The following is a 14062-nucleotide window of genomic DNA, read 5'->3' as shown; positions in this document are numbered from 1 at the left end:
TCAAGGATTATTTTCACATTAACTAGAATTAGACATTAAGGGTAAATGTAAGGGTGTAGTAATTAACATTCAACCCTCCAGAGACATATCTCAATATAATCTAAAATATACCTTGTTTGCTTGTGCATAAATGAAAAAAAACTGAATATCATAATTTAGTTCATCTATAAGCCTCTTAATATGAAAATAAATACATGTTTAAAAAGAGCCTCATGCATACATCTTGTTCTATTTTAGGAAAAATGAAGTACTAAGTCAATTTCATGTCATGAATAGTAAACATAAAGGCCAATCTCATTGTTCAGCCACATAAAACATAAATTAAAAGTTGATAAATACATAGTTATTGACAGAACTAATAAAAGACCATGGTGGTGGCACTATCTGAGGAAGTTTAGGAGATGCAGCCTTGCTGGAGAAAGTACACCACTGGGGGCAGTCTTTGAGACTTCATAACCTCAGTCCATTTCCATCTTGCTCTCTGGTTTGGGTTTGAGTTAAAGACGTAGTTTTTCAGCTTTCTGTAATGCCTGCCTCACCATAAGGGACTCCCCTCTGGAACCATAATCTGAAATGAACTTCTTTTTTAAAAAATTTATTTATTAATCATGTATACAATATTCTATCTGCATGTATGCTGCAGGCCAGAAGAGGGCACCAGTCTCATTACAGATGGTTGTGAGCCACCATGTGGTTGCTGGGAATTGAACTCAGGACCTCTGGAAGAGCAGTCAGTGTTGTTAACCTCTGAGCCATCTCTCCAGCCCAATGAACTTCTTTTTTAAGCTGCTTTTGTCCTTGATGTTTTATCACAACAGCAGAAAAAGAAAATAAAAGTAAAATAAAAAACTAATTCATTAAATTTTTCTCCTAGAGAAATATTAAATATGAGTGCATACCTACAGGTTTATATATATTTGTACATGTGTGTTGAAGCCAGAGGTCAACCTTGGCTGTCATTCTTCTGAGGTCCTTCCTCCTTGGTTTTATTGAGAAAGGTCTCTCACAGTCTGTCTCTTGATGAGTAGGTTAGGTTGACTGGGCACTGAACCCCAGAGGGAGAGGGAAATGGTCACTGAACTCCATCTCCTTAGTACTGGTATGACAAATGTGTGCCATCACAACTGGGTTTTTTAAACTTGAGTTCTGGGGATTAAATTTACATCCTCATGTTTGTGTGCCAAGTCTTTTCTATTAACTGGGCCAAAAAGATTTAGTTTTAAACAAGGAATCCAATTAAGGTTTACTGTAACATAAAGCTGTTATGTACAATCCACTCCAACAATTCTGTTATTTTTAAAGACTACCAGCACTGCCACACTCTAAGTAGCTTTGGCTAAACAAAGTAGTTAATTTGAAGTCGTTTAAATACTATTTGCCCATAGCAGTTGACAGAGCTCCCTGGTTGCCTAGAATGTCTACTCAGTAAACCCAGGGATGCTCTTGGTGCCAGGCCTGCACTGGCTTTTCATGTAAATTCTGCAATCAAACTCAGGTCCTTATGCTTGTAGACTGAACAGTCTACTGACTTAGCCATCTCTCCAGTCCTCTGTCAACTTTTAGTAATCAATGGTGCAATTTCCCCCTAAAACTCCAACTTTGTCTATGGCAAACAATGATATAATTCCTAATGACTTTCAATTATATATTTGGTGCCATAGAGCAAAAATGATTTGCTTTCAACGACATATTCTTTTTTAAAAAACTAGCTTAAAATCGTTAAGTAATTTAAGTGTGTAAAAATGATGGTACAAAAGAAATGAGAGTGTGCAAGGTGAATAAAGTATCTTTGAAGCTGTTAAATTTTCTATAAATTTTATTTTATGGGCATAAGTGTTTTTCCTTGAGCATGTATAAGTAGTTGTGTGTATGTATATATACTACATGCATGTCTGTTGCCTGTAAAGGTCAGAAAAGGGTTTGAATACCCTAGAACTGGAGTTACAGGTGGTTGTGAGCCATCGTGTATGCGCTGGGAACCAAACCTGAGTCCTATGCAAGAACAAGTGCTCTTCACCACTGACCCACCTCTCCTCTTGTTTTGTAAAGGGAGGAAGGACTTACATGTAGCTCACAGCTGAGAATACAGTCTATCATGGCAGGAAGGCACAGCAACGGGGGTGTGAGGCAGTTGTTAGTATTGTCCGCACTGAGGAAAAAGAGAAAGAGAGAGAGAGAGAGAGAGAGAAAGAGAGAGAGAGAGAGAGAGAGAGAGAGAGAGAGAGAGAGAGAGAGAGAGAGAGAGAGAAAGCTGCTACTTCACTCCATTTTTCCTTTCTATTCTGCCCAGGATGCAGTCATGGAATACTGTCACCTGTGTTCAAGGTAGCTCTTCCCTCTTTAGGCAAAGCATTTTGGAAATAACCTCATTTGTCATACCTACAGGTAGATGCCACAGCAATTCTTAATTCTGTAAACTTCATAGTGAAATCAATTACCAATTCTTTTGAGACTAAAATACAAATGTAAAAATAGGTCAAAATAAGATTGACCCCAGACAAAAATAATTCCAGTTGAGAGATATTTTAATAACTTGTACACAATTCAGACTAAAAGATGACTTTAAATCTTTATTGTGAGATAGCACAATAATGTGGAGTTACATTTTCCCTCTATTTTCCTAGGCTTAGAAACAAAAAGGTTTCCAACAAATATCAACCCTTTGTTCCAGGTGAGCCCCATGGTTTTCTGCAAATTCCTCATGAGGTTAGTTAAAATTTGCCTCTGGTTTTATGGTGGTTGGCTCCCATGAAATAGGCATTAGAGTACCCGAGGAACAGTAGCAGCCAAGAGAGAAGGAGCAGCAAATACAGTAGTAAAAAATCACAGTAGCCTGGATACATCCGCAAGGTTGGTTTACAAGTGCATGTCAAAACAAAAATCCCAATATCGCTTGAAAACAAAAGATGGCGTTCTTGGGTGGTTTCCCTTTTTCTGTATAAACGCTTCCACTTCTTCTACATGAGAGGAGTTTGTACACTGTGACATGCCACAAGGGTTATCTAAGACTGTTTTAAAACACAGATATTTTGATTCATAACTGTAGCAAAATTGCAGCTATGAAATAGCAACAAAAACAATAACCATAACACGAGAAGCCATATTAAAGTGTGGCAGCACTGGAAGGTTGAGAACCACTGGTTTAGAGTCTATGAGATTTGGGTCACTTGTGTACATCTTGCCTTTTGAAATCTTTTTTGCATGATTGCCACCACTGTGGGTGATTTTTGGTATTATTTGGTCACCAAACATTTAAATTTTATCTCTCAAATTCCTTTTCCCAGGAGCAACTTTTGGTGTGAGTCTCCTGTCGCCAGGATAAGATAGACATTTATAAGCCCAGATAGCATGTAGGTGATAAATGGAACAGCTAAATAAAATGATGGAAGTTTTTTTTTATTTATATGTTTGTGTTCTGTGTAAATGTATACCAGATACATGTGAGCGCCCGAGGCCAGAAGAAGGGGTTGGAACCCTTGGAGCTGGAGTTACAGGGTTTATGAGCCATCTTCTGTGAGTGTTGGAATCAAACTCAAGTCCTCTGGCAAGGCAGAAATTCTTTTTAATCTCTTAGCCATCTCTTGAGACTAAGTATTTGAGGTACTATTTTCAACCTCTGTCCTCGCGATCTTGTGAGCAGTTTTAGGCAGTTACATTCACAACTGCCACATGTTGGGCTCCAAAAAGACTGCGAGATAAAAATTAGCATGAGGACGTTGGCAAAAGTCAACCTTCGGATGGATATCCTAGGTAGGGAGAGGAAGGAAGCATATGGTACAGAGAGAAACAAGAAGGGTCGCAGGCTCACCCGACTGCCTGATACGCTAAAGGGCTACAGGGATCCATTAGAGCAGCCTCTGTGGACCAGAATGGCCAGGACTTATACGTAGGCACTGATTGGTCACAGAGGTAGCCGTCCAGAAGTTCCAATCTTTTTGAAAAGGAGGCTGTCAGAAGTCTATCTAAAGACAGCACTGGCCTCATTGGGCACCTTCAGTCCTTTCTTGAAAATGAAGCCAAGAAGCACAGCCCAGTGTCCTGGTCGATGCCCACTGAATGTGTACACTTTAGTTTTATTGTACTTCAGAATTGTTTATGAATCAAACGCGCCACAAATCACTGAACTGTTCAGTGAGTCAGACATTTTTTTATTTAAAGACCAAAGTTCATCTAGAAAATACTCAACTGAATGAAGCTGATTTCTGAAACAACACAGTAAAAAGATATACGCTGTTTTTACAATGGGACAATTTCATTTATCTATGTGTGAGGATTAGGAACACTCAAATACTCGGCAATTTTATTACCTTGCTGAAAGCTAAGACACAGTCTAGAAAGGAAAAAAAAGACAAGATCTCCTGAGTAAATTGGGAGCGTGGGGGTCGTGGGAGAGGGTGGAAGGGAAGAGGAGTGAAAGGAAGGAGAGGGGAGAAAAATGTATAGCGCAATAAAAACAATTTTTTTTAAAAAAAAAAGCCCTTCCCAGTATCTGAAGGAATTCTGACTGCCCAAGAGAGGGCAGCAGAGAACCACAATGTAGAAGCTTTGTGTGATCCCGGCAGGATTTGGATTCTAGCTGGGTCTTGGATAACCAGATCAATAAATAGATTTGCTTGTTTGTGGTAACAAAGAAGCAGACTCTTGGATTTCAAATTCAATAAGCACTAGATGAATCATCAATTGCTATGGGCAGTGTTGATGAGACAAAAAAAAAAAAACCCAACAAGACAAAAAAAAAAAAACCCAACAAAAACAAACAAACAAAAAACCCCAAAAAACCAAAAAAACAAAAACAACAACAACAACAACAAAACCCTAAATAGGACGAAGACAAGCAGATTCCAGGTTACAGGTATATTGGGAGCTTGCTAGGGATTTAAGATTCACAGTTACTTCAGGACCCCTCAACATATGTGACAAAGGTAGCTTTAGCAAAATTTGTGTAAGTCTGCATTTCTTCCCACTATTCCTAAACCGTCATAAGGGAGGTAAGAGTTGATATCCTTTGAAAGAAATTTTTTAAAACTTTGTTAGTGAAGCTGCATTTCTTCTCAACTTACAGCTTTATTTTTTATTATTATGTTGTTCTAGAATTTTGTTTTACTTTTTAAGTGTTTGTTACTTTCATTTTCCCTATTAAGAAAATTGAATGAGTTTGCCTAGTACATTTTTTGTTCCATCTTACACACATTTTAATAGAAACAGTTATTACTTTGAATTATTTTCTAAAAGTTCTTAATTTGGAGACTGATCTTCATTTAATTCAATTATTGTTCAGAACATGTTCTTTTTTTTTCGAGACAGGGTTTCTCTGTGGCTTTGGAGCCTGTCCTGGAACTAGCTCTTGTAGACCAGGCTGGTCTCGAACTCACAGAGATCCGCCTGCCTCTGCCTCCTGAGTGCTGGGATTAAAGGCGTGCGCCACCACCGCCCGGCTTCAGAACATGTTCTTAATATTCTACAAAGGTAGCCTTTCTTTTAAACCATTATCATAATGTTTTTCTACTTTTTTCAGAGAGAATGACATTTATTATTCCTACCCTGGCATAGTGGAAGATTTATGTCTGAGTATGTGATTAATTTTGCTTCATGAATTCTTGGAAAGTATATGTCCTATTATAAATGCTCCATTACCTATCTACCTAAGACTGTCACTAATTGGACTTATTTTGAGCTTTCTAAAATTTTAAATTTTCTTTAAGAAATTGTTTTGAGTTGGACCGGTGTGATAGTACAATATGCGAATAATACCTCAAACTTCATATGTTTAAACATAGTGTTTAGTATATGGTACTCGGAGGTAAAGATACTGGGAAGTGATATGGAACAAGAGGAAAGAGTCCTTGGTTGGAATCAGGACTTCACAGTCCCAAGAGAGCCTCTTTGTGTTCTACCCTGTGAGAACACAGTAAGGAGACAGGATCTCAAGGACAGAAAATGAACTCTATTCAGCCTGAATCTGCTGGCCTTTTGATCTTGGACCTCCCAGCTTTCAGAAATATGAGAAATCCTTTTCTGTTATAAAGAGCTGTCAGGTTGATTCTCATTTGTTGCAGCCGTCTAGTAGACCAAGACATTGTAGAAGTGTGACAATTCTCCATAGAACAGGCAGGTTCTCCTCGGTTTCATTTCTTCCTAATAGACTTACTTAGTTTGGTGTGGTGCTCTTGTCCATGAGAGTGAGATTAGCAAATTTTCTAAAATGTTTTGCTGCCTCAGTAGGACACAGAATCCATATGTACACCCCCCTTTCTTTTTTCTGAGTCTTTAGGCTTTCTCTTGTCTTTCTAGATCTTTCCTGGGCTCTGCATTTTCTTAGTCGTTCCATAATGGATGGGAATGATCATTCCTACCCTTCCCGCCTTGACCTCTTCTTGCCTCCTCACTGGAGGCAAATAGAGTTCTCCTTTAGGGTTGAGAGCATCAGGGCGGGTCGTCGTTGCCAATCTTGTTCTTGCAGGCTTTTCTCTAGTATCCCTGCTGGCAATAGGATCTCCTGTCTCCAGATTGTCTAACACCATTTCAGTACATCGTCCTTAAAGCAATGAGACATATGTGCACATTCATAGAGAATGAAATGTATTCAACTCTTCCCTGCTGGCAAATATTATTTTTAAGGTGTGTTTTTATTAATGCTGCGTTTGTTTAACTCTATGAAGCTTTAAATTTTTGCCTGTCTAAAACACCTGATGGTCTAATAAAGAGCTGAATGGCCAATAAATAGCAGGGCAAGACCAGGAATAGGCAGAGCTGGCAGACAGAGAGTATAGAGGAACAATGGGAGAACAAGGGAAGGGGGACATCGGGGGCCAGTCACCCAGCTACACAGCAAGCCACAGAAAAAGAAGGAAGGAAAGTTAAACAGAAATAAAGAAAGATAAAAGCTCAGAGACAAAAGGTAGTCAAAATAATTTAAGAAAAGCTGGCAAAAAACAAACCTAGCTAAGGCTGGGCATTCATAACTAAGAATAAGCCTCTTTGTATGATTTATTTGGGAGCTGGGTGGAGGGCCCCTCAAAATAGCCCAAAAGACCAAAAAGAGTAAAAGCGCAAGAACATCAGCAACACTTTCCATTTCTATACTGGCTCTGTACTTCTTTGCTTGAAAAGTATTTTCTTGATTCATATTTAGTCTAAATGAAAAATTTCCAAAAATTGAGTTCTATAGAATTAAAAGACAATCATGCGTCTTTAGAATATTGAAAAAGGAAAGCCTGCCTTCTGGTAACAGGACCTCAGACCTTAGTAGGGCCCCAGACTTTAACACAACTGACTCTAAGATGAAAGTACCATTGAGACTGAAAACTCAGCCCATAGACAGCATCACGTGCTGAAACTAAAATAAAGGCCTAATCCATCAAAATCCATATAGTTCAGGGAAACTCTCTAAATGTATTAACCTTTGGTTTTAGCTTCTATATTTCTATTTTTGGCCAACCATTCTTGTTAACTGAAGTATGTCAACCCAGAACATGGAATTTGTTCTTAAAAGCTCACCCTGAGAAAGGCTCAGCGCTACGCTGGGATGTGAACTCCCAGTGGTAGTTGCCAGCCATCTAATAAAGGCTTTCTATTGGCTTAAACCCATGCCCAAGTAGTCTTCTCTGGTGAATGCCTCCCAACGTGCTGGCTTGAATTCTATTAGCTTTGTGATTTCGCTCAAGCCACTTAAACTCTCTGGACTTTTGTTCCCTTTGAAGAAAATGGGATTGGGCCAGACAGTGGCACCAGATGGTGTCTCATTCCAATAGACGTTTGAAAACACATGGGTCTATTTTTGCTTTCATCATAAAAAAATATGGGGCTAGAATGTTAATTATTCTCAAATACTTGCTACAGTGTGGTGAAACAAGAGGACTGTCTAAGCCACATGCTTTGCAATCCTGTTGCAAGCATGGCAGATAATGGATAAACTTCTTGGAAATATTTTGATTCTTATGGTTTAAAGACATGTTGAAGGAATAGAGAACTGTCTCAAAGAAAATCTCATTTCTATTTTGGTCTAAGAAAAATACCTACCACAGAAGATATTAGCATTTAATGTTGCTTTTAAGTGTCCTAAAATATTTAGATTATTGATTAATAATTCTGTCAAAACATTTTGCAAATATATTCAATGGAAGCTCATTATCTAACATTCAGTTTTCTTTTAAACAGACTGCAGGAATTTTCAAATAGTTTTGTTTGATATTACATCATTTTCAAAGATAGTACAAGGAATTCATATATACCCTGCTATAATTTCTGTTTTTGAATGCTTTCATCAAAATGATGGGTGTAAGGCTGGGCGGTGGTGGCGCACGCCTTTAATCCCAGCACTCGGGAGGCAGAGGCAGGCGGATCTCTGAGTTCGAGACCAGCCTGGTCTACAAGAGCTAGTTCCAGGACAGGCTCCAAAGCCACAGAGAAACCCTGTCTCGAAAAACCAAAAAAAAAAAAAAAAAAAAAAAAATGATGGGTGTACATGATCTCCCTCCTTTTGCTCCTCATCAGGACTTTGAGAGCTCAGTCTGGTGCTCCTATGTGGGGCTCTGTCATTTTCTCCATCCAATGCCAGGTGAAGGTTCTATGGTGATATGCAAGATATTCATGAGTATGGCAATAGGATCTGGACATTTCTGGCACCCTCTCCTCAGCTGCCCAAGGAACTAGTTGGGGGCGTCTTCCTGGACACCTGGGAACCCCTCTAGAGTCAAGTCTCTGCCAACCCTAGAATGGCTCCCTTAACTAAGATATATAATTCCTTGTTCCCATATCCACCCTTCCTATATCCCAACCATCCTATTCCCCCAAGCTCTTCCCATCCTCCACTTCACACTTTTCTCTCCCCATCCCCCATCCCCCCATCCCACCCCACCCCCATGTTCCCAATTTTTTGTCTGGCAATCTTGTCTACTTCCAATATCCAGGAGGATAACTATATGTTTTTCTTTGGGTTCACCTTCTTATATAGCTTCTCTAGGATTTTTTACGAATTATAGGCTCGATGTCCTTTATTTATGGCTAGAAACCAATTATGAGTGAGTACATCCCATGATCATCTTTTTGGGCCTGGGTTACCTTGCTCAGGATGGTGTTTTCTATTTCCATCCATTTGCATGCAAAATTTAAAATGTCATTGTTTTTTACCGCCAAGTAGTACTCTAATATGTATATATTCCACACTTTCTTCATCCATTCTTCCACTGAAGGGCATCTAGGTTGTTTCCAGGTTCTGGTTATTACAAATAATGCTGCTATAAACATAGCTGAACAAATGCTTTTGTAATATGATTGGGCATCTCTTGGGTAAATTCCCAATAGTGGGATTGCTGGGTCCTGGGGTAGGTTGATCCCAAATTTCCTGAGAAACCTCCACACTGCTTTCCAAAGCGGTTGCACAAGTTTGCATTCCCACCAGCAATGGATGAGTGTACCCCTTACTCCTCATCCTCTCCAGCAAAGGCTATCATTGGTGAAGCCAGGACCGCGAGGAGTGTTTTTACCCCTTGATACGGTGGGACAGATCTAACGGGAGACCACCAAGTCCAGTCGGAATGGGACTGATGGAACAGGGGACCAAACCTGACTCTCTGAATGTGTCTGACGGTGGAGGAGGACTGAGAAACCAAGGACAATGGCAATGAACATGAACTCTACAGCATGGACAGGCTCACTGTGAGCCTTGTCAGTTTGGTTGCTCACCTTCCTGGACTTAGGGGGAGCTGGGAGGACCTTGGACTTAACATAGTGAAGGGAACCCTGATGGCTCTTTGTCTTTGGAGAGGGGTGGAGTGGGAGTATGGGTGGAAGGGAGGGGAGGGAAGAGGGAGGAGGAGGGAAGGAGATGGAAATCTTGAATAAAAAAATGATGAGTGTAGAAGTGTGTGAGGATGAAATACTCCAACTTAAAGAATGGAACTCAGCCTCAGTATCAAGACACAGAGCTACATACAACCATTCCTTCCAATCATGTGCCCACAAGCAAATCTGAGTTATGATTAATTTATTGAGAATATACTTGGATTGGCACCTGTGAAAATGCTTTCCTCAATGATCTATTCAGTACTAAGTAGTTGACTATCCCATGAGATCGTGAGAATAATGAATTCCTAGTAAGGAGACACTAAATTATACTGTGTTTTATTGTCAATATACAGACTACAGTAAGGGTTTAATAAGTATTAATAAAAGTGAACTGTGTTCTTAATAAATTGTCAATTAAACATGCCCCTACAGGTAAAATTTTGAATTCAGTCCAGTCACACAGTTAGTACAAGTAATACATAATTTTTTTCTTCTATGTCAATGGTGTGAAATGTTTAGGCTGTGCAATTAGAATTTAAGCAAAAAAATATACTCTCTGTGACTACTTTTAGAATATTTTTGACTTTTTTAGACAGTTGGGGGATATGAGTGTAAATATCTGGATATGGTTGTTTTCCACAGAATAATTAGGTATTGCATTTTTTACATATGAGAAAGTTTACATTTGATATGCAGTACATATCAAACATAGTTTTCTGTGCTTTTGTCTTTTGTAGTACATTTTTCAATAAAAAATACAATTTCTTTTCTGAGGCTTCATTATAAAATATCAAGTCTTTAGATCCTGGAAGCAAAACTAAAAAAAAAGAAGATACTAATCTGAATTATCTTTTAAGTGAAATGTTTGTTCCTTCCTCTCTCCTCTTTATGCTCCCCCTTTTAAAATTAATCTTAGACATTGATTAATTGCATCATATCTTTGAATAGACAATTCGCTTAACTATAAAACTCATTCTGTCTTAGGGCCATGGCTACTTGGAAGAGCTAGGGACTCAGATTTACTTGCAATGGCTTAAAATGTGCCTATGCCAACTAAGAGTGGTTACTGAAAACATGCTACCTGTCTTTACAGATTCCTTGAGAGTTGATGCCAATCTCACTGAATACATTTTGTGTCTAATTTTAGCATTCTTTCAAGAAGCACCTGGATGCTCAATGATAGTTTTTTCTGATAGCTTGAATAACGATACAACACAAATTGCCCTTTACTTTCTGGCTTTAAACTATTATTTTTAAAAATAGAAGTTTAACATGTATGATGGTTAATCTTCATAGGCACCTTGATTGCCTTTGGGATTATCTAGGAAACGCACAAAAGGAAGATCTTTGATGGCATTTTAAGGTTGGATTAACTGAGAGGGAGAAAAGCCATGTAAAACGTGGGTGGTCCCAACCAATCGGCTGTACTCCTGTATTGAACCAAAAGGGAAGATTAGGAGAAAGCTAGTGGAGCAACCAGAGCCTATTGCCCATTTTCTGTTTCTCAATGTACTACAGATCCTTTTCTTTCTAGTTTGCACACACACACACACACACACACACACACACACACACACACACACGAGCTCCAAGGTCAGAGAAAACACAGGGTATTTATTTGTGAAGGTTAGTGTGGACTATCAACTCAACGTGATGGGATCTACAGATCTACAATTATCCATGAGATAAACCTCCAGACCCAGGCACATCTTCCAGGAAATTTTAGATTTGGATAACCCTGGGGCATGTCTGTGAGGAAATATCTTGAGGAGCTGCAGTGAGAAGGCCTAACCTAAGTAGATCCCTCAACTTCCAAAGGGTTACGTAAAATGGAAAATAGAGTAGGTGGAAGAGGAAGTTCCTCACTGGAAATTGTTCAACAAACTGCTGTCTGGTTTGGTGTAGAATTTACACGCTTAGTATGCTTGGGGGAAAAACATCTCTCAGGCCGTTGTTGCAGAGACCCAAAGATCCTGTCTTTGGGTCTGAATTTGAGAATCTTTATTTAGCCGGCTAGCTACTGCCTGGAGAGAAATATTACTCATGGGTGCAGCCTAGACTGCTTTCCACAGGGAGCTTTAAAAGGCAAAAACCCTATCCTGGTTGGCATTTGCAGGAGGAAGTAAACAAGCAAGCAATTTAACAGAAGTGGAAGCGGCAGTTAGCTGGGCATCTTGACCTCAATTTTCTAGAAGAGAGTCGGGTACTTCCCCATGGGATTGTTCAGAGTAAGGGTAGTCAAAGGGGTGGGGTGGAGGGGCAGGGAGGAGATTAGTTTCAGGTTAAATCAAAGATGGCTCCAGCTGAGACAAGAAAGAGTATACTTGGACCTGTCACGCCACAATTTATACAAAGCTGATCCTGAACACAGGGTACATTAACATCTTGGAAGGTAATTCTTAAAACCCAGACCTCAGTTGGATGTGGTGGTACCTTTAGTCACTCAAAGGGCAGAGGCCGGCAGATCTCTGAGTTTCTGGTGAGCCACATCTACATAGTGAGACGCTGTCTCAAACAACCATTGTCTCCACCACCTTAGACCTCAAGGAAATCTCACTGTTCAATTTCGAAGGAACATGGCTTCCAAGGAACAAAGACCTCTTAGATGGGTGTGAGCAAGGGGTACAACAGGTGTGATTACAGGTATGCAGAAAACTGAAGCAACAAGATCAATTGAACCTGGAGTTAAGGCCAACCTGATCACTGGAAAGAGATGGCACCAAAATAACAAAAAAGCATTGTTTTAAATGCTTTGAAAAAAAAAAACTTTAGTGAAACTTATCAGAACAAAAACATTCAGATTTGTAAGTATAAATATTAAGTATTTGAGTGCTTAATCTATTGAATGGAGTAGGTGGGGAAAGCTTAAGACTGACTTATTTTCTTTCTGTGACTATTAAGGCAGGGAATATTGCTTTTGAAGTAGTTTTCTTCAGACTTTGCATCAATTTCATTCATTCATTCATTCATTCATTCATTCAGAGACTGCGTCTTTGCAGAAGTGGACGGTACAACTTGGGCACACCTCCGTCTACCGCAATATGATTGTTCCCATAACCAAACTGTAAAACGGCTTCAGACTTACAACTCCGAGTGGGATATTTTGTAAAAATTTTCATTCTTCCGAATGGAAAAATAACTTACAACAGTTAAGTGGAAGATAACTAATTCATCAAAAATCCAATCAAAAAAATCCAACCCAGTAGCAAAAAGTTTTCCATGCCTATAACTCCATGATAGAGCTCTGCATTTAAACCATTTGGTTCAGGTATAGAAACATATTGTGGAAGCCACACAATAATATGTAAAGTTTTTCAGCTTTCAATTCCTGACTTCTTCGAGTTTAATAAACATTGACAGTATTCATTTGAAATGAATACCTTATTCAGAAGAAAAAAAAGTTTATTTGCTTTAGAGACATCCTCTTCATTCAGATTAATAGAAAGTCAAGGTCATGTAAGAGAGAGCTGAGAGTAAGTGCTTGAGAATAAAGCAAGGTCTTTTCACACTTTCAAGTACAAACAGCAAACCAAAGAACAGAGCATTGTTTAATAGATGCTCTTGGGAACCTGATTTAAGGAGAGATAAAAATGGAGAAGCAGATGTAACATTTGAATGAGTGTTTGTGTAGTTCATTCAAAGAAGTGAAAAATTCCACTTGAATTACTTTGCATGAACTAAGATAATTTTTCAAATTGTTTATTCATGAATTTCTATGATTCCAGGTTAATAACAGAAACCAATATTAGGTAAAAGACTAGATAACTTGTGTGCTTCCTATAAGATATAAAACATTTCATGGTACAGTGCTGGGGCACAAACCAGTGTCTGGCTTGCTGGGAGGTCATAGTTCGCAATTTTTCTCCTCATTGTCCTTCATCATTCAGGAGGTTCCAATTATGTTCCCCTTCTCACCTTCAGACCAGCTTCTCAAGGGAAGTGACTTCACATTTAATATAATATGGACTGTTCCAAGTGGAATCAAGATCCAGGATCAGTTTTTGTGTTCACATCTGTAATGTCTCTGCTAACTAACCCCAGTCACTGGTTGGAGTTCTTAATTTTTCAAGGCTTTGTGTGGCCTGTTACATCAGACACTTGCCCCTCTTGTCTTTTTAAAGACTTATTAAGTGAATGAGCTACTAAATTACACATTCCCTTTCTGATGCCGATGCTGAGTGCTCACAACTGGCCTGCTTTCTGTGTGCATTGTTTCCCATTTTTTTTTCCATCCTGCACCGCTCTGCTGGCCAGGATATCAGAGGCTTGTCCATCT

At 39.1% G+C, this 14062-nt stretch overlaps 1 pseudogene; it reads right to left on the bottom strand.

Annotated features, from left to right (window-relative positions):
- The window catches only part of LOC119821695, a 33312-nt pseudogene that overhangs the window by 14700 nt on the left and 4550 nt on the right, over window positions 1–14062 (bottom strand).

Source organism: Arvicola amphibius, chromosome 8 (assembly GCF_903992535.2).
Source record: "Arvicola amphibius chromosome 8, mArvAmp1.2, whole genome shotgun sequence".
NCBI classification, from domain to species: domain Eukaryota; kingdom Metazoa; phylum Chordata; class Mammalia; order Rodentia; family Cricetidae; genus Arvicola; species Arvicola amphibius.
The sequence above is the reverse complement of the archived record's forward strand: the minus strand, read 5'-3'. Positions and strand labels throughout refer to the sequence as shown.